We start from the raw sequence: 27,121 nt of genomic DNA, 5'->3' as shown, positions 1-27,121 counted from the left end.
GTCCCACCGTCTCAATGGGTGAACGCACCCCTCACGGTCCTGACTTCTTGCTCATGATCTCCCTCCTTCTGCTCCTCATCAGGACCATGGAGACTCAGTCTGGTGCTCCAATGTGGGGGCTCTCCATCCATCCCCAGGTGAAGGTTCTATGGTGATATGCAAGACATTCATGAATATGGCAATAGGATCTGGACATTTCTGGCTCCCTCTCTTCAGCTGCCCAAGGAACTAGCTGGGGGCATCTTCCTGGACACCTGGGAACACCTCTAGAGTTAAGTCTCTGCCAACGCTAGAATGGCTCCCTTAATTAAGATATATAATTCCCTGTTCCCACATCCACCCTTCCTATATCCCAACCATCCTGTTCCTCAAGCTCTCCCCATCCTCCACTTCACACTTTTCTCTCCCCATCCACTGATCCCCTCATCCCACCCTACCCCCACGTTCCCAATTTTTGCCCGGCAATCTTGTCTACTTCCAATATCCAGGAGGATAACTATATGTTGTTTCTTTGGATTCATCTTCTTATTTAGCTTCTCTAGGATCATGAATTATAGGCTCGATGTCCTTTATTTATGGCTAGAAACCAATGAGTGAGTACATCCCATGTTCATGTTTTTGGGCCTGGGTTGTCTCATGCAGGATGGTATTTTCTATTTCCATCCATTTGCATGCAAAATTCAAGATGTCATTGTTCTTTACCGCTGAGTAGTACTCTAATACATATATATATATATATATATATATATATATATATATATATATATGTATATGTATATATACATACACACACACACACACACACACACACACACACACACACACACATATATATATATATATATATATATATATATATATATATATATATGAAGGGCATCTAGGTTGTTTCCAGGTTCTGGCTATTACAAATAATGCTGCTATAAACATAGTTGAACAAATGCTTTTGTAATATGATTGGGCATCTCTTGGGTAAATTCCCAAAAGTGGGATTGCTGGGTCCTGGGGTAGGCTGATCCCAAATTTCCTGAGAAACTGCCACACTGCTATCCAAAGTGGTTGCAGAAGTTTGCATTCCCACCATCAATGGATGAATGTACCCCTTACTCCACAACCTCTCCAGCAAATGCTATCATTGTTGATTTTGATTTTACCAAATATGACAGGTGTAAGATGGTATTTCAAAGTTGTTTTGATTTGCATTTCCCTGATTGCTAAGGAGGTTGAGCATGTCCTTAAGTGTCTTTAGGCCATTTGAACTTCTTCTGTTGAGAATTCTCTGTTCAGTTCAGTGCCCCATTTTTTAATTGGTTTAATTAGCATTTTAAAATCTAGTCTCTAGAGTTCCTTATATATTTTGGAGATCAGACCTTTGTCTGTTGCGGGGTTGGTGAAGATCTTTTCCCAGTCAGTAGGCTGCCATTTTGTCTTAGTGACAGTGTCCTTTTCTTTACAGAAGCTGCTCAGCTTCAGGAGATCCCATTTATTCAATGTTGCCCTTAATGTCTGTGCTCCTGGGGTTATACGTAGGAAGCAGTCTTCTGTGCCCAAATGTTGTAGAGTACTTCGCACTTTCTCCTCTAACAGGTTCAGTGTGTTCAGATTGATATTGAGGTCTTTAATCCATTTGGACTTGAGTTTTGTGCATGGTAATAGATATGGATCTACTTTCATTCTTCTACAGGTTGACATCCAGTTATGCCAGCACCATTTGTTGAAGATGCTTTCTTTTTTCCATTGTGTACTTTTAGCTCCTTTATCGAAAATCAGGTGTTCATAGGTTTGTGGGTTAAGATCCGGGTCTTCTATTCGATTCCATTGGTCGACTTCTCTATTTTTATGCCAATACCAAGCTGTTTTCAATACTGTAGCTCTGTAATAGAGTTTGAAGTCAGGGATGGTAATGCCTCCAGAAGTTCCTTTATTGTATAAGATTGTTTTGGCTATCCTGGGTTTCTTGTTCTTCCATATAAAGTTGATTATTGTCCTCTCAAGATCTGTGAAGTATTTTGATGGGACCTTTAAAGGGATTGCATTGAATCTATAGATTGCCTTTGGTAGAATTGCCATTTTTACTATGTTGATCCTCCCAATCCAAGAGCAAGGGAGATCTTTCCATTTTCTGGTATCCTCTTCAATTTCTTTCTTCAAAGACTTAAAGTTCTTGTCAAATAGATCTTTCACTTCCTTGGTTAGAGTTACCCCAAGATATTTTATGCTATTTGTGGCTATCGTGAAAGGTGACACTTCTCTGATTTCCTTCTCTGCTTCCTTATCCTTTGTGTATAGGAGGGCAACTGATTTTTTGGAGTTGATCTTGTATCCTGCCATGCTACTAAAGGAGTTTATCAGCTGTAGGAGTTCTTTGGTGGAGTTTTTGGGGTCGCTTATGTACACTATCATATCATCTGCAAATAACGAAAGTTTAACTTCTTCCTTTCCAATTCGAATCCACTTGATCCCCTTATGTTGTCTTATTGCTATTGCTAGAACTTCAAGCACTATATTGAAGAGATAAGGAGAGAGTGGACAGCTTTGTCGTGTTCCTGAATTTCCTTGAGTTTCTCTCTGTTTAATTTGTTGTTATCTGTGGGCTAGCTGTAAATAGCCTTTATTATATTTAGGAATGACCCTTGTATTCCTAATCTCACCAAGACCTTTATAATAAAGGGGTGTTGAATTTTGTCAAATGCTTTTTCAGCATCTAATGAGATGATCATATGTTTTTTTCCTTCAGTTTATTTATATGATGGATTACATTGATAGATTTTCCTATGTTGAACCAGCCCTGCATCTCTGGGATGAAGCCTACTTGATTGTAGTGGATTATATTTCTAATGTGTTCTTGTATTCGGTTTACCAGTATTTTATTGAGAATTTTTGCGTTGATGTTCATGAGTTAGATTGGCCTGTAATTCCTTTCTTGGTTGAGTCTTTGTGACGTTTAGGTATCAGGGTAATTGTAGCTTCATAAAAGGAATTTGGCAATGACTGTTCTGTTTCTATATTATGAAATAGATTAAGGAGTATAGATATTAGGTCTTCTTGGAAGTTCTGGTAGAATTTTGCATTGAACCCATCAGGTCCTGGGCTCTTTTTGGTAGAAAGGTTTCTGATAACAGTTTCTAATTCTTCGTGACTAACAGGACTATTTAGATTGTTTACCTGGTCTTGGTTTAACTTTGGTATATGGTACTTATCTAAAAAAGTGACCATTTCTTTTACATTTTCCAATTTTGTGGCATACAGGCTTTTGTAGTAAGATCTAATGATTCTCTGAATTCCCTCTGTGTCTGTGGTTATATCCCCCTTTTCATTTCTAATCTTATTAATTTGCTTGTTCTCTCTCTGCTGTATGATTAGTTTGGCTAGGGGTTTGTCAATCTTGTTGATTTTCTCCAAGAACCAGCTTTTTGTTTCATTGATTCTTTGGATTGTTTTCTGTGTTTCTATTTTGTTGATTTCTGCCCTCAGTTTGATAATTTCCAGTCTTCTACTCCTCCTAGGTGAGTCTGCTTCTTTCTTTTCTAGTGCTTTCAGGTGTGCTGTTAAGTCTCCATTTTGTGCTTTCTCCGTTTTTTTTTTTTTTTTAAAGTGGGCACTTGGTGCTATGAATTTTCCTCTTAGCACTGCTTTCATAGTGTCCCATAGGTTTGAGTATGTTGTGTCTTTATTTTCATTAAATTCAAGGAAGGCTTTAATTTCTTTCTTTATTTCTTCCTTGACCCAGGTGTGGTTCAGTAGTTGACTGTTCAGTTTCCATGAGTTTGTAGGCTTTCTGGGGGTAGCATTGTTGTTGAATTCTAATTTTAATCCATGGTGATCTGATAAGATGCAGGTGGTTACTAATATGTTTTTGTAACTGTGCAAGTTTGCTTTGTTACCGAGTATATGGTCAATTTTCGAAAAGGTTCCATGAACCGCAGAGAAGAAGATATATTCTTTCCTATTTGGGTGGAATGTTCTATAGATGTCTGTTAAGTCCATTAGGTTCATTACCTCTATTAAGTCTCTTAGTTCTCTGTTAGGTTTCTGTCAGATTGACCTGTCCATTGGTGAGAGAGGTGTGTTGAAGTCTCCCACTATCAGTGTGTGTGTTTTGATTGCTGCCTTGAGTTCTAGTAATGTTTCTTTTACATAAGTGGGTGCTTTTATGTTAGGGGCATAGATATTCAGGACTGAGACTTCATTCTGATGGATTTTTCCTGTAATGAGTATAAAGTGTCCCTTTCCATCTCTTCTGATTGATTTTAGTTTGAAGTCGACTTTGTTAGAAATTAGTATGGCCACACCGGCTTGTTTCTTAGGTCCATTTGCTTGATAAACCTTTTCCCAACCCTTTACTCTGAGTAGATGTCTGTCTTTGTGGTTGAAGTGTGTTTCTTGTAAACAGCAGAATGTTGGATCCTGTTTTCGTATCCAATCTCTTAGCCTGTACCTTTTTATAGATGAATTGAGTCCATTGATATTAAGTGATATTAATGACCAGTGGTTGTTAACTCCGGTTGTCATTTTTCATTTGGTAGTAGAGATTGTGTGTTTCCTTTCTTTGAGATGTGCTGGTGAAGGGTTGCTATATGTCTGAGTTATTTTGGGCAATGCAGGACTCCTTTGTTTGTGATTTTCCTTCTATTACTTTCTGTAAGGCTGGATTTGTGGCTACATATTGTTTAAATTTGTTATCTTGGAATATTTTGTTTTCTCCATTTATAGTGAATGAAAGCTTGGCTGGGTATAGTAATCTGGGCTTGCATCCATGGTCTCTTAGTTTCTGCAAAACATCTATCCAGGACCTTCTGGCTTTCATGTTTTCCATAGAGACGTCAGGTGTAAGTCTGATAGTTTTACCTTTATATGTTACTTGACCTTTTTCCTTTGCAGCTCTTAATATTCTTTCTTTATTCTGTATGTTTTGTGTTTTGATTATAAGATGGCAAGCGGATTTTTTTTTTTGATCCAGTCTATTTGGTGTTCTATAAGCTTCTTGAACCTTAATAGGAATACCTTTCTTTAGGTTTGGGAAGTTTTCTTCTATAATTTTACTAAATATATTTTCTGGACCATTGAGCTGTAATTCTTCTCCTTCTTCTATACCTATTATTCTTAGGTTTGGTCTTTTTATTGTGTCTCAGATTTCTTGAATGTTTTGTGATGAGAATTTGTTGGATTTGCTGTTTTCTTTGATCAGTGCGTTTATTTTCTCTATAGTATCTTCAGAATCTGAGATTTTTTCTTCTATCTCTTTTATTCTGTTGGTTATGCTTGTTTCTGTAGTCTCTGTTCGTTTACATAGATTTTCCATATCCAGCTGGCCCTCGGTTTGTGTTTTTGTCCTTGCCTCCATTTCAGTTTTCAAGTCTTGCACTGTTTCCATTATGTTTGATTGTTTTTTCTTGGTTTCCTAGGATATCATTTACGGATTTACTCAATTATTCAAACTTTTTGTTATTCTTCTCATCCATTTCTTTAAGAGAGTTTTTCATCTCCTGTTTAAGGGACTCTATTACTTTCATAAAGTTAATTTTTTCTACTTCTTCTTGATTAGTGTGTTCAAGTCCTCCTGTTGTAAGTTCGCTGGGTTCTGGTGCTTTCATGTTGTTTTTCAAATTGTTGGAGGAATTCTTGCATTGGCGCCTGCCCATTTCTTCCTCTGAATAATCCCCTATGGGTCTTCCTTTAGGAGTTCAATTCTCCTTGCTGGCCAGGCAGCTCACAGGTAAAAGGCTTACCTTGCTGCAGGCAGGTTATTGACATAGAGGGCCTTCCACCCGCCTGGGTGCACTTAATTCCCGGTCCTGGCGCCCAAACAGGCTGAGCTGTGGGATTTTGTGGCCCCAAAGATGGGAGGATGAAGCAGGGGGGGTTCTGGGTGCAAGCTTGGAAGGGACAGGAAGAGAGAGGCAGTATCCGGGGAGAATAACCCCTGCAGGAAGACCAGGAAAAGTGTGTGTGTGTGTGGGGGGGGGGAATGTCCGTGGTCCCTCTCTGGGCGGCTGCCATGGTTCAGGCACTCACTCACCCCAATGAATGATGGATCTGCTGGTAGACAGTCAGGTCTCCTTATAGTTTATTCTTAACAGAATGAAAAATTCAATAAATGATTCAGTCACAAAGCATTAGTTTATTACTGAAAATGTTATTTTATAAAAGTAACTATCCTTGTCGCTTATTGTATATTGTCTCTAAATTTAAAATTTCCAAAGAATTTTTAAAAATCAAAATACCATTAAGTGTTAGCCATACTAATAAAGACTTTAAAAACTTTTAATCTGTTAACACTTATTCTTTGTACTAACTGCAAAGAAAATGTGTTTGTGATGGGCTTGCATAGACCAAAAAGAAAAAAAATCTATAAATAAAATTGTAAAGAGTGTTTTAATCTCTTAATGGCAATTCATTTCATATTTCTTAGCAAACTAAGTATGCTTTTCAAGTATACCAATACATTAAGGATGTGTGCCAGGTCATGCCCTACATATTCATCCACACTTGAGGGGGAAGCGCTTGGATTAAGAAGTAAACAAGCAACAACAGGTAGATTTTGGAGGTCATCTAATAAATACTGAGATTTGCCACCTGTTTATTTCTCATAACCATTATATAACCCAGTTCATAAAGGTGGGGGAAGGCAAAGACTTCTTCATCAAGATACAAAGAACAAAGTAATTGACTTCTCAATACCCCAAACATCAAGTAACCACACCCTAGCTCAAAATATCTTGTTACTAATCACACCTTCGGTCAAACCTCCTGTCAAACAACATTTAAGTATCAAGAATACTACTGAGCTCTCTGGCCTTTAGGTCATGGTGGAATAGATCCACTTATATGGGCTCACACAGATGTGTCAGCATAGTCCTCTGCTGAGACTTTCTTGAATCAAATTTGAGGAAGTGCAGGAATCATCCTTGTGTATTCAAACCTGTAAGCTTGGGCAGTCAACTTGCCAACATTTATGCTTCTTTGATGTAGAATACATATTTCTGCAACAGTAGAACTGGAGTCCCTTCTTCCTTTTGTGTGTTTGTCGGGGAGGGACAATTATATGTTGATTTTTGGTGGCTGCACATGCACATTAAGTAGAGGGCAGACATCCACATCAAGTAGTTTCTTCAAACACTCTTCTACCTAATTTCCTAAGACAAGGTCCCTGACTGAACCTATAGCTTACCAATCAGCTAGAATGACTGGCTAAAACATCCCAGGTATGTTCCTGTCTAGGATTGCAGTCACATTCCACTGTCTCCAGCATTGATGTGGATGCTGAGGATCAAGTCCTCAAGATTGCAAAACAAACACTTTGCTGACAGAGCCTTCTCCTGCAGTGCTGTGTTTTGCTGGCTGTAAGATCAGTTCTCAGCTTCTAGATGCCAACAAGAGGGCATTGAGCACTGTGTCCCACTTTTTCCATGCGAAAGAATCTGCTTCTCACATTGCAAATATATGGGATTTGCAACCAACCGAGAAGCCTTCTGACATGAAAAGCTGTGTATGAAGAGTTTGTCTTAGATGACTCCATTTCTTAGTCCCGTCTAGAGTAATCAGCACAGCTGGAGATTACCCATTCTTAGGAAACAGAGCCTTAGTACTCCTGACCATGGAATGACAATGGGGTCAGCTGGGAATTCAGCTGCTCATTTTAATATGATCCACATGAAAGATCAATTTCTGAAGTGTGTAAAAGTAACGAGTTGGCTGGGTTATATATTACGATTTTTTAAAGAAAATGCCATTTAAAAATGACAAAAGTCTCTTATATTATGACTGACACATATTTTGCTTTGATTTATTTTTATATTTATCCTTGAAGACATTTAATTCAGTTATCGCTGTTTAAATCATGTTTTATAAAAGAGCATTACTTATTTAATAAATCATATAAAATCTTTCCTTTATTGTTGAATAAATTGTTAAATATTGATGTGGTGTTGGCAAGATTATCCTAAAAATTGTACAGGTTTTTTTTAGGAATTTTACTAATTGATGACAAAGTAGCATTTCAGATAAATTTATATTTATCATATTTCATATAAATAATTACAGGTTTTTAACCATCCTTATTTTAAGTTTTAGGAAATATGAAAACTTGAAACTTTTTTATAGTTATATTAAGTTTGGGTGTTGTTAATTTACAAATAAATGTTTCAAATAATACTTCCACATATTTTGTATTATCTTCATGACTTACATCATTGTTCACCTATTTTATTTTTACAAAATATGAAGACAAGCCAGAAATGAAGACTGAATATCTGTGATGATACTATCTTCCTATATTCTATAGATTACATTTGGTTGTTGGAGAAATAACACTAAGCTTTATTTGAAAACCATATACAATGAGATTTTGGATGCATGAGATCTATCAAATATGTAGTGTTCTCCAGAGTAAAGACATGCTAAACATTCTGATGTATACCTCTCTTTCCCCTGGTTAGTTTAAGGTGTTTTTAAATTTTTATTTCTAATGTTTTGTAAATAAAGTAGCAGAAAGTATATTGCACTATTCTAACTTATGAGAATAAGTATCTTAAGTTACCCATTGCTACTAAGAATAAGTAGATTGAAAGTATTTCAGTACAGACTTCTGTACCCATAGAGGTTATTACATAAATAATAAATTGTATGCAGATGTGTGTTTGTACATTCACACATGTATAGATCATTATGAAATCAAATATTTTGAAAATACAAAAACATCAGACCTAGGGTCAACAAGATGACTCAGCTGGGAAAGAAACCTGCCAACAAATCTGACGACCTAAATTCAATCCTCAGAACCTAGTTCCTTCAAGTTGTTTTCTGACTTCCATATATGTGCTCGCAGAGATTTACTGAAATGCAAATAAGTGTGTAAATGTAAATAAAGGTAGCCTTAGAGTACTACAACAGTATGTTGATTTTACTATATTAAAACAGTAGACCCTCCCTTTGCTGACAAACAGTATCTATTTCACTACTGAGTGAGTAAATATTGGTATTTTGCTGTTCTTTCATCCGATTCCCCCTGTCCCATTTAAGTATGGACAGTACTACTTAATCTTGGGGATTAGAAAAAGCAAAAGGAAATACTCATTAAGGATGCAGAGACTTTAGATGGGGAAATGGAAGGTGAAAATATAAATATTTCATTAGACTCATGTATAAAAGTTTTAAAATTGAAATAAAACAAAAAACAAAACAAAATTACAATTATGAAATAGCAACAAAAATGATTTTATGGTTGGGGGTCACCACAACATGAGGAACTGTATTAAAGGGTTGCAGCATTAGGAAGGTTGAGAACCACTGCTCTAAAATATGATATAGATGTCAATATCAGCACAGGTCTACAACTATCCAATTGGAGGAAGGTTGGGGTGAAAGAGATGGGAGAATATAAGAAGCCATTCATTCTTATGTTTGTAGCCTTTTGGCCTTCTCCAACTCCCAGTCTCACATAGAAAAAAACTTAGTCATTGCAGAAAAGCTATTCTTATTAATAAAACAAATAATTATCCATAAAAAACAAAAAGGAGTTGGTTTTTCTCAGATTGGGTAGATTTAAAAAATAAATTTTGATAAGGAAAAGTATTTGTGGAGAAACTGGCAAAAATAAAACTTTGCTTTACTTGAGAGGGTTTTTTGTCAATAGACTACTTAGCAAATCAAATGAACTATTTAAAAGATTCTGGAGAATGCATAACCTATTGGAGTAGCAAACATGTATACAAGATAGTCATTATCTGTGAGTCAGTTATAACTCTGAATTTTCCTGTTTGTGGATTGATTACATTTGAATTCACTAAATGAAGTTAACATATTTTCTTTTAAAGACCAAAAATTCAACAACTTTTTAAAGAAAATTACATCACATTTTGCTTTCTTCTGCCTCCCCCTTTGACTTTCTACAAAGTCTTTTATTTTTTTAGTCAGTTTCCTCTCTGTGAAGAATAAGATATAGACAGTTTTGTGCACAGGCAGGTCTATGTTATTAATAGCAGTCACACTGTGCTTTAGTTCAGAGCTTCCAGGCCCTACACTGGCCATATGCACTGTCTTCACAGCCTTTGAGATGTGGCCATTAAGAAACAAGGAAGGAAAGGGCAGCTTTCAATTGCATATTGCAGAGAAAACTGAATACTTAGGTATGTAAGTCCTGTGCATCCCCTACTCTTTTTGTTCATTGAAGTACGATTCTCTTTAGGGTCATTTATTTCCACATCTACTAAGAATAAAAGCTTCTTCACCTGTTTCAGAGTTTTATCTACTGCTCCACACAGGATCAGGTCCTTCCTTTCATCAGACAATGGGGCAAGCTGCTTCAGTAGTTTGCTCTCATGAGAAAACCCTGTTATACACACTGGGACGGCTCGTTCACAATCTCCCCTAAGAAAGCAATTTGTGTCTCTCAATTCACTTAAAAGTTAAAAGTCCTCAAGGAGTCCTTGAAGTTCTTTACATAAAAAGATGACATTTTTACAACTCTTGTGTCATATAATTATTTTCAGTTCTGACTTCCTAACAATGCCAGCCATTTAAACTAAACACTCCCAGCACAGAAAGGAGAGTGAAGAGATGGATAGTTGACGGGTTTCTGCTCTTTTTATGGAAAAAAATCCCCCCCCCTTGGTTTAGCTCTCAAATTAAAATGTTCAGTTCTTTTGTGTTGAGGCAGGACATCTATCCGGCTCACACTAGGCACTTAGTAAACGCTTTCTCAGTGTTTGACAGTTTGGGAAAGAGAAGAAACAAAAGACCATGGGGAAGGTTATCCAACTTCTTTCTTTTCAAATAGTATTTGAAAATCTCCTGAGGTGTCTCTCATATTCTTCATGTCTTGAATTGTGTAAGCACCAAATGTATATGGAACACTATCAAGAAAAGACCGAGGCTCTCCTTGCTTCTGAGGCCAGAGGGATTTCACAGGCAGTCGCTCCCTTTCTAGCAGATATCCTTGAGAGCAGAGCAAAGCAAGGTTAAGCAATTTCAGGAAATATTCTCTTATATGTGTGTAGAACAGACAGAAATCGGTCAGAGAAGTTGTATATTATAAAGTATAAAGTATATTGGATTCTAAACCATTTAGGGGAAATCATTGCTTAGACCTTGAGGATTTATTTGACTTTGCTAAATTACGGATTTTAAAATAAATACAGTATGTATGTATTAAAAATAAAAGAATCACTTTTTGAGTTATATAATAAATTATATAGAATCAAATATATCTAATATGTTCCACAAATTACTGCAGCTTTGATTTCAACATGCTGTGATTACTAATGCATTTATATATCAAATTATTCAAAAATAGCCAATTTAAAAACATGAATTCAAAGAATTTATCAAGTTTTACATTAGCAAATTTTAAGAAAACTAATAATCTGCCTCTTAACATTAGTAACCATAGATATACTCAAACAGTATTTTTATTTTAAAATAGCTGTTATTTAATTCTAGAAAATGCTATAAAAATGCTTGTATGTCATGATAGTATAAAGGGAAGGAGAGTCACTAAAAAGTACAATCTATCTTTAAAATAATCATATTTGAAAGTGTGACTAAAGCTGAGGGCATTTTAAACTCCCTTCCATGTATAAAATACAGGATACATTTACAGTAACAAAGAGAAAATCACCCCCAGAAAAAAAAGAGCTGTTTTAGAAATCCAGGCTGTTGGATGTTTAAAGAAATGGTGGGCTATATTCTTATTTGAATAGTATTGTTTGTGTAATTTGAATATAGGTGTACACTCATACGATATAAATTACAAAAGACTCTACATAAATTAAAAAATGACACAAATCTTAAATACAGTTTCATACACCTATGCAAATATAGCAGCTCTCGAGTAGCGCATACCATTAATGCTACTGTGATAGCATTAAGATAGAAATAACAAGGACCATCTTTTATACCTTTGGATACCTTATTATTTTACACATGTAAATGTTTTTAGCAAATAAGTGCAGAAAATATAAGTAATCTCTTATAAAAAATATTTACCATTTTTAGCTTTTAGCTTGTGGCAAATGTTATTATTCTATTTCATGATGTCATAATAAAACCTAATCAAGAAAACATGTAAAACCTTTGTCATGCTATATTTGAAAATTCAAAGGTTCATAGATCCACTATCATTTATTGGCAAATACATTATCTTTTATTTGTGGTTTAAGATGGTTTCTTACTTAATGCAAGTTGTTCTAATAGTTCAACTAATAACAATTACATATTTAATTTGGCTTTATTTTGAAGAATATTATATTAAGTTCAAAAATTTAGTGGGGAAGGTTGATTGGTGGCATGTGCCTATGAACATGTGTGTATCACAGAAATAAGATAGCTCAGACATTTCCCTCAGAAGCAGAGGAAAGTTGCTGACTTGGAGGAATGAAATAGGTGGGAGAAATTTAAAAAAAAAGGATGTCTGTTCTGGATGAGAAGTTTCATAATGATACCACTGAGGTACTCTAATTAGGAAATGATCAACTAAAAATTTGTCTTAGCCAATTGGCTTGTCAGAGCCTCATTTTGGAGAGTGGTAAGTGTAAGAGCAGAGCAATAGGTGTTTACAATCTTCTTATTATGGATAAACACCATTCTTTCACTGTAGCATGAATAGTAAAAACTCAGAGATAAATATTGGGGTTCAACCTGATGATAAGGAAATAAAAGTAGCCAAGTCGCTAGAGAGCTATTACCTCTATAAAATCTTTAGACTGAAAAAGAGAGTGAGTTCCTGTCTCATCCACTTTAGACTACTCTCTAGTGCTTGGATTAAGGGCACGCACCACCACTGCCTGGCCTCTTTAACTAACTAGTGTGACTGCTGGGATTAAAGGTGTGTGCCATCACTGCCTAGCCTGTGCGGATGACTAGTGTGGCTAACTTTGTACTCCGATCCTCAGGCAAGCTTTATTTATTAAAATACAAGTAAAATATCACTAAATTTCACTCAATGGTTCTGCACTAAATGTCTTTAGGATACAGAACTGTGCATGTATAAAGCAACTGATGTAAGTTAAAAATTGCTTCTTCATCTCCGTATCATCAGATCTGAGGTGTTCTGTATGCTCTCTTAAATATGGTATATAATATGATGTTGTTCTAGTTTATTTTTAGTTTTAACTAAATTTTTATCATATATTATTTTTCCTCTAATATCTATTTTCATAAAAAGTTCTTCATGGACTCTTTTTCTTCCTTTTTATTTTTTTTAAATTACCAATCCAAATTCCCACTCCCTCCCCTCCTGACATTTTCTCCATACACCCTCCTACCTCAACCCACTCCAATCCTAAGGGAGGACAAGGCACCTTGCCCTGTGGAGGGTCCATGGCCCTCCCCACTATATCCAGGCTAAACAAGGTATACATCCAAAGAGAGTAGGATCCCAAAAAGCCAGTTCATGCAACAGAGATAAATACCAGTGCCACTGTCAGTGTCCCCTTAGTCTGCCCCAGCCATACAGCTGTTAACCACATTCAGAGGGACAAGCTTGGTCCCATACTTGTTCCTTCCCAGTCCCTCTAGAGTTGGCAAGCTCCCACTGGCTAAGGCAAACTGCTTCAGTGGATGAACCCCTCATGGTTTTGACCTCTGCTCATATGCTCATTCCTTCTACTCTTCAACTGGACCTTGGGAGCTCAGTCCAGTGCTATGACATGGGACTCTGCCTTGTTTCCATCTGTTGCTGAACAAAAATTCCATGGTGATATTTAAGATAATCAACAATTTGAATACAGGGCAATGCCAGTTTGGGCACCCTCTCCACTTTTGCCTAGTGCTAGCTGGGGCCATCCTTGTGCATTCCTGGGAATTTCTCTAGAGCCAGACTTCTTGCCAACACCATATTGGCTCCCCCAATTAAGATATGTTTCTTCTTGCTCTCATATCTGCCCCCCTCCATCTTGACTGTCCCATTCCCCCAAGTTCTCCTCAATCCTTTCTTTCTCCCCTCCTCCTACCCCTCTCCTCCTCCCTTTACCCCCCCCATGCTCCCAATCTGTCAGGCAACCCTGTCTGACCCTGTCATTGTTTTTTTTTTCCAGTGAGTAGTACTCTAATGTATATATGTGCCACACCTTTTCTATCCATTTCTGTTCAGGAGCACCTACCTCAGGATCCAGCAATACCACTCTTGGGAATATATCCAAAAGATGCTCAGTCATATTACAAACGCATTTGCATGTTCAAAGCAGCATTATTTGTATTAGCCAGAACCTGGAAACAACTAGACATGGACTTTTTTTCAATAAAAATATAGGGAAAAACAGATTTATCAGAGAGATTCTCAAAGTCTTTATTTAAATTTACACTTTGCCCAGTGAGCAGTTCATTATATTCAAATGTGTGAAGAAATTTTCAATTCTCAAACAGCATTCTTTTATGATATTTATTTCATACAAGAGTTTTTGAAATAGATATGAGAGACATTGTTTAAGAAATATATTTTGTACAAACACAAATAATCATATTAAATATAAACTAAAACAAACTGATATGTTTTTCAATCTGTGATATTTTTAGAGTCATCTGTTGGTCTCAGCTTCAGCATTCAGAGGAAGAAGACAAACATCTAATGTGTGTACATACCGCAAACAACTGACACCAGATCTTGAAGAGTTTGGTATAGCCATGTGTATAATACCGTTATTATCAACAAGAAGAAGGTTTTCATTGACTCACAAGTAGATCGCAAAAATATGTTGTGTAGGTTCGATAGTATGGTTTTAGTCTGATAAAGATTTGAAGTTCTAACATGTATTCCAATATGAAAGGAACTTGATGACATCTCCAGGGTGAAATAATCCAGAAAAAAAAAGGAGGGACGGTGCATGATTCTACTGCTCTGAGGCTTCCAGGTTAGCAATAAACAAAAGGACTGATTAAAAGGGCTTGCAGTGTTGAGGACCCACAAAACGCTAAGGTTAAATAGGTAGAGTCTTGTATTTTGATACAGTGAATAAGTTTTAGAGATAGATGATCATGAGTTTCCACAACAGTGTGTTTATATGTGTGCGCGTGTTTGTTTCTCTCTGTGTGTGCATGTGTGTATGTGTGTGTCCATATCAAACTTATTCATACCACTAAAATGTTTAAAATTGTCAATTTCATATACATTTTATTATACTTTGTTAATTTTAATTGGAGTTGATAATGGTCATCTCTTGTAGTAGCATACAGATGAAAATAACTGCAAGACATTTTATATTCTAAATTTTATAACTGTGATCATTGGAATTTAGAAATAGAACATTAAAATTATAAGAAAATATAATTTTTATTCTGAATGAGTTAACAACTGGTCACATCTAGCATATAGAATATGTCAGAAAACAAAGAAAACTTTAAGGGAGACCAATTCAAACAGAGCAAACTGCTATCTATGAAATAAATCTGTAGCACTATGGAATACCAAAAGAGAATGTCATTCATTTGCAAAATGCAGTGACTTTCTTCAAGGACCCCTTTTTCCTAAATGAGTGTATTTGTGGAAACTTAAAGATGAGTTCTGAAAATCATGAACCAAAGCTCGGAGACCCTAGTGAACAACAATTATTCCTTCAGCTCCATCCTTAGATTCTGTCACGCCACAAGTCATCTTCCTTCCTAAAAGAAAATAAGGCTGAGATTGGCTAGCAGGGCAGAGATCAGCTGTGTCCTACCAGGTCAAAACCTGGAGAATTTGTTAAACCTCAGAGGACACCAGAGTGAAAACTGCAGCCAATGCCTTGTGAGAGATCATTGTGACATTTGGTAGTCAGCATGACCTTGGAACTGTAGATAAGTAATGACTAAGTGAGACAACCTTAAGGGCTGTACCAGTGCAGAAAGAACAACAAGAAAATGCAGCTCTACAAACATCTCTAGATTGGGACACAAAACTGGAGAAAACATAGACTTTCAGAACCAATTATCAGCTCAGATGGTTTTTTTTTAAAAAAAAAAAAAAAAAAACCACAAGAAGGAGAGTCTGGAGCTAACATTCAAGGAAGCACCAATCATCATACCAGAAGGCTAGAGAAGAGAGAGTAGGATCCATCACTAAGGTTCTTTATTCAAAAACAAGAAAATGAGCAAACCCTGGGAATTTAGCTTACTACTGAAAAGAAAATGAATAATGTAAAGAGGTAGCATGAGAAGAACTGCAAGAGTTTCTGTTACGTTCTAGAAGTTACTATGGAAACAGTGTGGTATAGGGAAAGTGTTAGCTGTACTCTGCTAATTCAGGATGCTAGATATAGACCTTAGACAAACAGGAACATATGTCCAAATACGTGTTCAGACTGAAATGTTTATTCAGGAAGTACCCTTTCAGTAGATGTTAAGTGACTAACTATAGATTATTACCACCATTGGGTTTCACGGTTGCTAAATGGCTATTGGTAAAAGACCAAGAGTGGAGTTCTCAGAATCATTTCTGTAGTGCAGAATTTAAAATCTTCTCCAGATTACGATACAGGGTTCTACTTCCCAAGCATCATTACTTCCCAACTGAATAGTTGTAATAAAAATAATGTAAAATACACCTTTGTATTTTCTGTATTTTACAAATTATTAAATACTTAATAAATAGTTAATAAAGACATAAAAATCTTGACCGTCAGTCAACTCCTGTCCTTGTGCACATTTTTCCTGTGCTTTTTCCTACTATGTTTTATGAGTGATTTTCTCAAGACAATGGTTAATTATATGTATTAAAATATTTTCCAGAGTCTATTGGATAGCTGCATATTAATTATTTTAAAAATATAATTTTTTTAGATGGCAATATGCATATTGATGAAATTAAAATTTTAGACATGTTAGAATAATGCTAATTTGGATCACTTTTTGTTTTAAGAAATTTTCCAAATAAACACTTTATATACATTGCACAAACTATATTTTGAAATCTTGGTGATGAAGCATTAAAATCTGTGCACATGTTAAATTGTGTTTGGTAATTGCATGTATTGTCAGATAATTGTGTCCACATTTGACCATGAGTAATGAAAAACATAGAAAGATAAAAGGTAGTTTTCTTTGAAGCATTTGCTTGGGTATCTTTCTTGCAAGGACAGCTCAGGAGCTTGATGGAAATGTACCTCTTCTTGTGAAGCCTAAAATCACCGTTCCTACCTCTAATGACTAGTCAGTCAGTCAGTCTGTAGTTGGAGGCATTCAGCAGCTATTTTTACATATTTAAAACATTAATTTGTCAGAATTGGTTTCTTGAAAAATTGTAGTCCATCATGATAAAAATTATTCACATAATACATAATGAAGAGTGGTCAGGAGGGGCCCTATCCATGATTAATTTAATATGGGAGAATGGGTGAAATGGTGTAGATAATTCTTTTTAAAACTAGTACCAAAGAAGTCATTGTAATTTCATGTCCTTGTCAAAACAAACTACTTTTTATTGTCTTGTTTATAAATTCTGTTAAATGAGCCTAATCCAATAGCTATTAAGACAGTGATTATGGATATTCAATATTTTTCATCATTATATATCTGTAGGGTTATTTTTCATTACTGTAAGTTACATGTATTTTTTTAATCCAAACTGAACTCAATCAGTTTCAAAGACAAAGTAGAAATCTTTAAAATTCTATAAGGCTGGTCATAAGTTAGAATCAACTTAACATGCTGCAGTTTCATAAAACTTAAAACATGTAAAGGATGATTATGAACCCCAAAATCATGGGCCCAAAAGAAATACCAAGATGAATTTCATCATGTTGGTAACCTAAGATAAACTGTACAGAGTACAGGTTTAAAGGTAACCTATTTTATAGCAGAATATTTTCATACCCTAAATCATAATTATTCCCTTAGAATTTCACTTTTCATGTATGTGTTGACATTACGTGCGTGTGTATGTGTGTGTGTTCATATCTCAGAAGAAAACTTTTACAAATCAGTATTTTATTCTCTAATTGTGTGGGTTCTAAGGAACAAACTCAGATATCATGATTAGTGGCAAGAGTGTTTATCTTGTTAGACCACCTTGCTTGCTAACATCTCATCAAAATCAATAACCTATCTCTCACTCTATTACACTTTTCCACAGATTTATATTTGCAACTGTAGATGCTGAAGACTGTACTGATCATACCAATGATGTCCTATAGTAGAGGAAACAGGATGCTCTAGAAAGAGGAAGTACAGTGAGGGAGAGAAAGGAAAGAGATTCCTTGATTGAGGGAAGCATTAAAGGGCTAGCGAGATACATGACACTAAAGAGATTAACAAGAAAACACAAATATGACCCCAGCTAAGTCTCTAACCAATAGTGGAAAGTATGCCTAAACTGGCCTTCCATTGTAATCATATTTATGACTATGACTATTTTAAATGTCATCATGGAACATTCAACCAGCAACTGACAGAAGCCAATACAGAGAACTACAGTGAAGCAATGAGTCAAGTTACCAGAGACCAGTGCAAGAAAGGGAGGAGAGATAATATAAGCAAAGGGATCAAGACCTTGTTGGTGATACTCACAGAAACAGCTGATCTGAGCAAGTGAGAGCACACTGACTCAGGAATGATAGTGGGGGAACTTGCATAGAACCAAATTAAGGCTACTAAATGTGGGGAACAGTTATAAGGCTTGAGCAATTTGTGGGGCCACTGGCAATAGGATTAGGATTTATTCCTAGCACTTGAACTGGCTTCTAGGAGCACATTCTCTTTGGAGGGATTCCTTGCTCAGCGTAGATAAAGGGGGAGAGCCTTGGTCTTGCTTCAAAGTGAAGTGTCAGACTTTGTTGACACCTCATGAGAAGCCTTACCCTTTCTGAGGAACAGATAGGGTGTGGGACAGGAGGAAGGTGGGGCAGGAGGAGGAGGGAGTGGAAATGGGATACCTATATAAAATTAGAAAAGAGAAAAGATGGCATTAAATATTCTTAATAAAAAACAAAAGAATAAAAAGAAATGACTGACATTCAAAACCCACAGTAGGAAAGAAATGTTATTGGACCCCACAATTGGGACTTATGGTCCTTTAACAAAAGAAGGGTAGAGTTTCACAGGCTCTGCTAAGTGAATGAGTGATGCTTAACCTACGTGCCTTAATTTTTTTACTTGTACAGCAGATTACTGATGATAATGAAATGAAGGGGTGCTGTAAAATGTGTAAGCAAATAATAGTGTGGGCAGTTTAAATATTGAGCTCTGTATAAATGTTAGCATAAATTATTTAACATTCCTGAAGGAAAATGCATTTATTAAATTAAGTTATAGAACTTGAAAATAATTTGTTACATTTTCATGTTGGGTGCTTATGGTAGTCAGTCTTTCATTTATTCTGACAAATTCATTAAGACAATAATGGCATTCAGAGTTTACTATGGCTTGTGTTATCCAAAGTGTCAACCCATGCTTGAGTGCCCCCATTTTCTTCTGGGCTAGTGGTGACTCTGTACATTCCAGCAGGGGTCACATGGTGGAACAAAGTAGCTCACCTCGTAATGAACAGGGATGAGAGAGACAGAAGAAGCCACCCTGTGTAGCCCACTTTCTGTAACTGAAATGCTTCTGTAAGTCTCATGACTCAGTTGACTACTCCACATTTGGATCAGATCCCTTGTGATTCAGTCACTTTTCAATGCTTATATCTTACATCTGGGAAGAGGTCTTCAACATATAAGCAGTTTTAATGACACTACATGCTCATCCATAACTCAGCCATCCAGAGTTTACTTGGATCTATGTAACTTCACTCATTACGCTCAATGAACGTAAGTTCTCTCATTATTTTCAGCTGGAAGTGACCTCAAGAAGCTAGTATAATAAAAAGCAAATATTCCTTAATATTATTTCATTTATAATAAACTGAGAAGTATCACAGTTAAATTTGCAAAAGAGCAAAATGTATGGCACTATAAACAGAAACTGCTGCCTGTATTGAAAGATCTGCTCACTGAGAGTTTTCCCTTAAGAAATCTGAATTGGGGATACTATTCTAGACCCTGTTTTATCCAGGAAACATTAGTTAGTAGAGTGAGAACGGCAAGACTCTCCAGAGGAATGATCATATCATGCCAAGAATATGATGCTTTCCACAGCCTAATATCTTCTTCTGATTTTAATAAAAACTTAACAGAGCAACTTCATGAAGACATGTGTTCTCAAATCCTGATAGATCAGAAAAGACAAAATCTTTTTTAGAGTCTTGTAGATTCCTAATGAGAAAGAAACTGAACAAACATCTAATAAAATAGCATAGATTTATAGAGACAGAGCTTTCTGTTTGGCTGAGCTTTTATAGCAGAATACATAAAACTTAAAGTATAAAATGGAGACTAGATTGTAAAAAGGCAAGACAATCAAATTTATAAAGAGAAATAGACCAAAATATTTTGTGTAATGTTGGTTTTTTTCAAGGATGGTGAACTAAGTTTACATCATAGTTACTACAGGTACAAAGCAGGTATCTTATTTTTTATTTCTATTCTGCCTTTTTACATGGAGCTGTGATTGAAGCTGACATGGATAAGAGCTGGAAAAGAAATATAAGACAGTTCAGGGGAAATTGGACTCCAAGCTAAGTTTTTCTTTGACTCCCAGCATAAGAATATAAAAGCCTATACACAGGTATAAAACGTCACAAAATAGAAGGATGTTTTGAAGAGCTTTACGTGTCATGTGGAAAAAGAAACCAGAGCAGTCAATATCAATATTGGACACAAGTACAGTCACTGCCATATTGCACACATAGTGGTCAATACTGTATTGCACACCAGCGTGGTCACAACAGTATTAGATACCAGAGTGGTCACTACCATAATGAACATCAGAGTGGTCACTACTGTATTGGACACCAGAGTGGTCACTATCATTTTGGACAACAAGTTATCACTAGTGTATTGCAAACCAGCATGGTTACTACCATATTAACACTGGAATGTCTTATCCCTTCTTGTTAACAATTTATTAAAAATACAAAATTGCTAAGATTTTCTTCAAAGAAATGAAATTTAAAGTAATAATAATTTATGGAATTTTGTTAACTATAATGATAAAAAGAGGAAATCCTGAGGAAGCTTACAGACTAGTTGGAGAAACAAATATTTATTATCCCAATTAACTTTTAATAATATGATAAAATATTTATAGGTTTCATTAAAATGCTGTTAGTAACACATCTTAATTGATCTTATTTATATAAATTTTCTTTATCATGTCTTTGTTACACAGTGAAATTTGTGTTGTGACATATAATTTGTGACTTTTTTTCTGTCCATATTTTGAGACTGGTATTCTTCACTATTCTCCATTAGCAAAAATACATTTCTGTCTCTGTGTCTCAGAGACATCTAAGTGTAAGAAGAACCATATAACTGAATTCGCCATCATTCTCCTATATTCCAGTACCCCCTTGAAACATTGATCTATGGGATCATAATACAGTCGTATTTTCAAATCATAAAATTCCTATGAGTTATTATCTTATATTAGTTATTGAAAATTTTCAGAAGCATTCCTTTTGAAATAAAGAAAGAAGAACATTTTTGAATGCATTAAAATAACTGATTTATTAGCCGGGCAGTGGTGGCACATGCCTTTAATCCCAGCACTCGGGAGGCAGAAGCAGGCGGATCTCCGTGAGTTCGAGGCCAGTCTGGTCTATAAGAGCTAGTTCTAGGACAGGCACCAAAGCCACAGAGAAACTTTGTCTCAAAAAAACAAAATAAATAAATAACTGATTTTTTATAATTATATTCCAGTTGACTCCACCATTAAATAGTTATTTTAGTACATTCCTGAAATAAAACCCTTGCTATCAATTCTGATGTCCTAGTTTTAATCCCAAGGACAAAAATGATGAATGGAAGCAGAGAGATGACTCCTTCAGTTGTCTTCTTTCTTCGTCATGGGGTCCTTGACATGTAGGCACACACAAAGATACTTAAATAACACAAATATAACTCTTAGTGATAAGGAGCTCAAAATAAAGCAATACGAATTTAGTTGTAATGATAACGTGTCTGTGCTCCCTCATATTGATAAAAACACTCAGCCTTCCTAGTACAACAGTATAAGAAATTGGTTTTGAGTTAGGAAAAACTGTGAAACCAATAATTCAGACCTAAACGTGAATACCTGATTTGCTTTCAAATGTGTACATTTGAACAGGTTATCTTTAGTTAGCAAAATAACTATGGTGCTGGGAAGACTAAACAAATTATGTAAGTAGTTCCCACAGTGTAGCTCCTTGGCACACAACTGACTTCCAAGAAATATATAAATTCATCCTTTTTACCCAGAAGGAAAATAAAATAATTTCTTCCTAGAAGATCAATTTTTGTTTCATTGAAATAAAAAACTAGCTTTAGCCTATAAGATCGAAAGTACTGGAATAGGAAGAGACAGGGGCAAGGATGTTAACTGAAATACCAGAAGTCCAAGCAAAGAAAGATTAACAGTAAATTATGTGTTCATTTAGTCAGTAGAGAATAAATGCCACCTCTTGGAAAGATCAGGAGTGTAATAGCTGATGAATTTTTGTTTTATAAGAGAAGGGACTGTGTTGTTCTTTGTTTACGTTCATATGTCACACAAATAACAATATATATCACAGCTGATCTTGACAAAATATTTAGTAGAATGATTGAATATCAAAGGTGTTGCTGTGTTGTTGGGAATCACCCCAGGAATTTCAGTATTTTAGAATCACTCAGTATTAGGAACTTACGCTGTAACTTGTCTTTGATTAGATTCTTGATTCCTAAAGTGACGGGGGAGTTAAGAATGAAAGCTGTAGGATATACCCATCATCCCATCCAAGCTCTCACTTGAAGATCAAAGATGCTCAAATACCAGCAAGTTCATTCTTCTCACCTCTCTGATGAGCTCAACTACTTAAATACACCTGTATCCTCTCTTACACCTGATTCAGAGACGCACCCCATCTCTTCTTGTTCAAAATTAACCTGCTTCCAACTTGATATTAACCAACAACTATAAATGTCATTCAGGTTTATGGTATGTTCTTTACTTTTATAAAGTTAAACTCTTAACATATTTTAGTGAGATGTTGAAAAATATTTTCCTGTGATAACTGTTTAGGAAAACTGCATTAAGAATTACATATAATAAAATATACTTTATTTTCTTTACATATTGAAATATTATTTAATTGGTAAATATATGCATATAATCAACTCTATGTTTGTACATGTACAATAAAATAGGCTACATTTTACTAAATTATACTATGTAAAATACACACAGTTGAAAATAATTAACTTTTGTGATCACAAAGTGATTTGTGACAAGCATATGAGTCAAGTGGCTTTTCTTGATAGTAACTGGAATAGTTAATCCATAATGGTTAAGCTAAAAAGACTAAGGTTGAAAATCAATTCTACCTCCCATAAAATAGGGTTGGTGCCACTGAAATAATTTGTTGCCTTAGTCTGGGATCACTGAGTATTGATCCTTAAGTTTCACAGTATGAGGCTGCAACTTGGTTTAATTCCCCAGAAAATCTTCAGGGAACATGTTCATCATAAGTTAAACTTTAGAGTTCTTTTGAGTCACTGAAGAAACATTAGAATAAATTAGCATTGCCTTTGGTTAATAAGGATTTTACCTCTAAAAGAACAGAATTCAAATCTATTTATTAACAATAATATCTATAATATTATTCTATTATATAGTATCTACATAATACTAGTAATATTCTGATATCTAATTAACAAATAGCCTATCTTAGTGATGGAAATATTAGCTGAAGTATTTTGTAATTAAACTTATTGTCTATATGTACACACAAACTTCTATTCTCCATGATTTATCTCAAATCCATACCTCTTTCAAATTGGTAGAAAGTTTATATAATGTAAAATAATTTCAGTGAGGCAGCTGGGTTATAAGTTATTGATATCATGTCTAGTGTATCTTAGTATTGATGTATACTATTAATTACTCCTATAAAATGCACAAAACAAAAGAAATGATGTGCCAGATACAGAAAGCCCACCCCATTTCTGACAAGATTCTGTCTGTTTTGATCTTGTGCATCTGTGCAGATTCAATAGCTGCTATGGGTTCAGACTTCCAGAGCCATGTCAAGGTCAGAAGTTAATATTTCTCTGTGCCGGATTTTATCCTCGTGTTCTTAGAAACCTTATGCTTCATCTTCTGTGCTGTTCTCTAACTTTGATGGTGGGAGAGTGGTTATATAGATCTATCATTTAAGACAGAGCACTTTCTGTCCTTTGATCTCTCTCTCCATTGATTGCTGCCCACTACAGAAACAAATGTCTCTGAGCAAAGTTGCGAGCTACCCAGGTTTAAAGTAGGCATTTTAAAAGTAATTTAACAACAGGATCATTTAGCAAAACAATAGCGGGCTCTACTAAAGGGCATATGAACTGTCCAACCGTGAAGTTTTGACTAGAAATACAATATTATAGATATTAAATTCCCTCCTGTGGAGCAAGGCCTAAAGTCCAAGCATAAAAATCATGCCACCACCACACACTTGGGACTTGTTGGCTGGCAAGTTAATATTGCAGCATACCTGAGTCAATCCTGGGAAAAACTATAGATGACTTCATTATACACTGCACCTTCCAGTACTAGGAAAACAAGCCATAAAGGAAGAAGTGTGTGGTATTGTATCAAAAAACACCCCTCTGGAATATAGAAATATGCATAAAAAGTTACCAGAAGTAGTAAATGTGACAAGCTGCAGAATAATAGAACTCCTATACAATGATAAAATTATACAATATATTGGCAAATAACAAATAGAAATTGAAAATTTAAGAATATCATTTATAATACCAACAAGCATACCAAAAATCTTTTCCATTTTTTCTTCCCTTTTTTGTTTCATCCCTCCTTTTTCTTTCCTTCCTTCCTTCCTTCCTTCCTTCCTTCCTTCCTTCCTTCCTTCTTTTTTCTTTCTTTCTTTCTTTCTTTCTTTCTTCCTTTCTTTCTTTCTTCTCCCTCCCTCCCTCCCTCCCTCCCTCCCTCCCTCCCTTCCTTCCTTCCTTCCTCCCTTCCCTCATTCTTTCTTCCCCTTCCTCCATCCCTCCTTCCCCGCTTTATCTCTTATTCCTTCCTTCCTTCCCTTCTTTCTGTAAGAAATATTGAACCTAGAACTTTTTCCATGTGAGAAAATACTCTCAGCTACATAATCACAGCTGTTTAAGAGGCTGAAGCAGAAGGATTTCAATTTTAAGGCATGCCTGAAACACAGAGTTAGATCAAGATAAATTTGGACAACTTAGCTAAACATTTTCTCCTTAAAAAAGTTTGTTATATAATAATCTTTTTTTCAGTAAGGTTATTTATTCATCCACTGGTTTGACCATACCTGCCATCTCATTATTTAAAATTATATTTGACTTTTTGAAGATGGAAAGGCAAAAACAGGTTAACAAATATGTGAAAGGAGGAAGGTAAGGAGCATGTACGGGTTGAGCATGTATGGGTTGATATGAGTTTATCTGTGATCAGAAGACATCAGGAAAATATGGAATTATGAGACACAGGTCAATGACTAGTGACAAAATTTAAAAATATTTGATGGAGAAATGTACTTTACTGATAAAGAGAGTCTTTAAAATTTTGATAATATGTAGGATGTGAGTTTGTTCCATGCTTATAAACAAAAGCAAACACATTCCTAACTGAAATGTTTTTCCATTTACTTTTTAAAATGTGTTTTATTTTATATGGGCATATGTATGTGAGTGTAGTTGTCTTTAAAGGACAAAGGCATTGGATCCCCTTGTTATTGGAATAACTGGTGATTGCTTGCTTTCCCATATGGGTCATGGGAGTCAAACTCTAGTCTTCTAGAAAGCACTAGTGTGTTTAACTGCTGAGTTCCCCTTCAACATCAGTGTTAATGAGCACATTCCCCCCCATAACTCCTCCATGCTCACTTTCCTCAGAGTTCCCTGGTCTTCTCCCTAATCTAGTTTACTTCTGTTTCTTGTAATATTTACATGTATGACTTCATACATCTGTATAAAATCTAAGAATCAAAAATAGAAAGCATCTGTTATTTTTTTCTTTCTAAGACTAGACAGATTCATATTCTATAATAATTTTTAGTTCTCCCAATTTCTCTGCAAAGACATCTTTCTTCCTTTTTATGGCTAAAAACTGATTCACCATGAATATATACCACATTTTCCTTATCCTTTGATATGTTACTGAACACCTAGCTTGGTTTCATAATTTAGATGCTGTGAACCATGCTGCAAGAAGCTTGGATGTGCAAGGTTTTCTGTGATATGTTGCCTTGACATTCATCAAGTTGTTTGCTTTCATGGTGATTTTGTTTGTTTTGTTTCTATATTCTTCATATAGTCTTCTTTTATTAATTCTATGTCACATGGAGTACTACCAAAGTTTTTTCTCCAATATGTATCCTCTTCTCATTTTGGAAATGTCTTTTTTTTTTCTGTACAAAAGTAATGTGAGTAACAAGTATTATACAGTGAATGCACAGTTGACAGATCCACAGGAGGATGATCTACAGGAGAACCTGATGTGGAAAGCTTTGGAATCATGTGCCTTTTGAATAGGCACTGTCAGTTTTGTCTCAGTCTTGTGAAATTATGACATTTCTCCTTTCCAAAATGGGATTCTTCCCAAAATCTCCCAGCAGTATATAAATTATTCTTTAAACCTGACTTCTCCTGTACAGGCAACTGTATACCTTTTCCCACATCATGGGGCCCTGGTGTGAAAGCATTCACTCGGTCAAACCTTTGTTCTCATAGTCAAATATTTGTAAAGCTAGACCCCCCCCCATACAATTATCATTATTGACAGTATTTATTGACAAGAAAGGAGCCTGGGGCAGGAGGCACTGAGCATAGAGACAATATTTCTGCTCTTAGTGATAAACAAGTCTGGGTGGCCCTGAATTCCCTATAAGCAGATTCAGGAAGGTGTAATCAATTAGCCTTTGCTCTGACCTAACAAGCTATTAATATTCTGTACTTACCCTCACCTTGCATTTGACACAGGTCTTTGTCTAAGAAATTAACTATTCGCACCTTTATGCCTAAAATATACAAGAAAAAACCTTGGTTCACTAAACCAGCCTCAGAAAAAGAAATACCTTCTCACTTGAGTGCCAGTGGATACAGCACCATGATGCTTGGCCAAAGGG

General features: G+C 35.6%; 1 protein-coding gene across 3 annotated transcripts in view; it reads left to right on the top strand.

The window, feature by feature from the left end:
• The window catches only part of Grid2 (glutamate ionotropic receptor delta type subunit 2), a 1,433,911-nt gene that overhangs the window by 348,315 nt on the left and 1,058,475 nt on the right, over nt 1-27,121 (top strand). The window lies entirely within an intron of this gene.

The sequence above is a fragment of the Arvicola amphibius genome, chromosome 2, assembly GCF_903992535.2.
Source record: "Arvicola amphibius chromosome 2, mArvAmp1.2, whole genome shotgun sequence".
Taxonomy (NCBI): domain Eukaryota; kingdom Metazoa; phylum Chordata; class Mammalia; order Rodentia; family Cricetidae; genus Arvicola; species Arvicola amphibius.
This window is presented reverse-complemented; position numbering and strand designations above follow the sequence as displayed.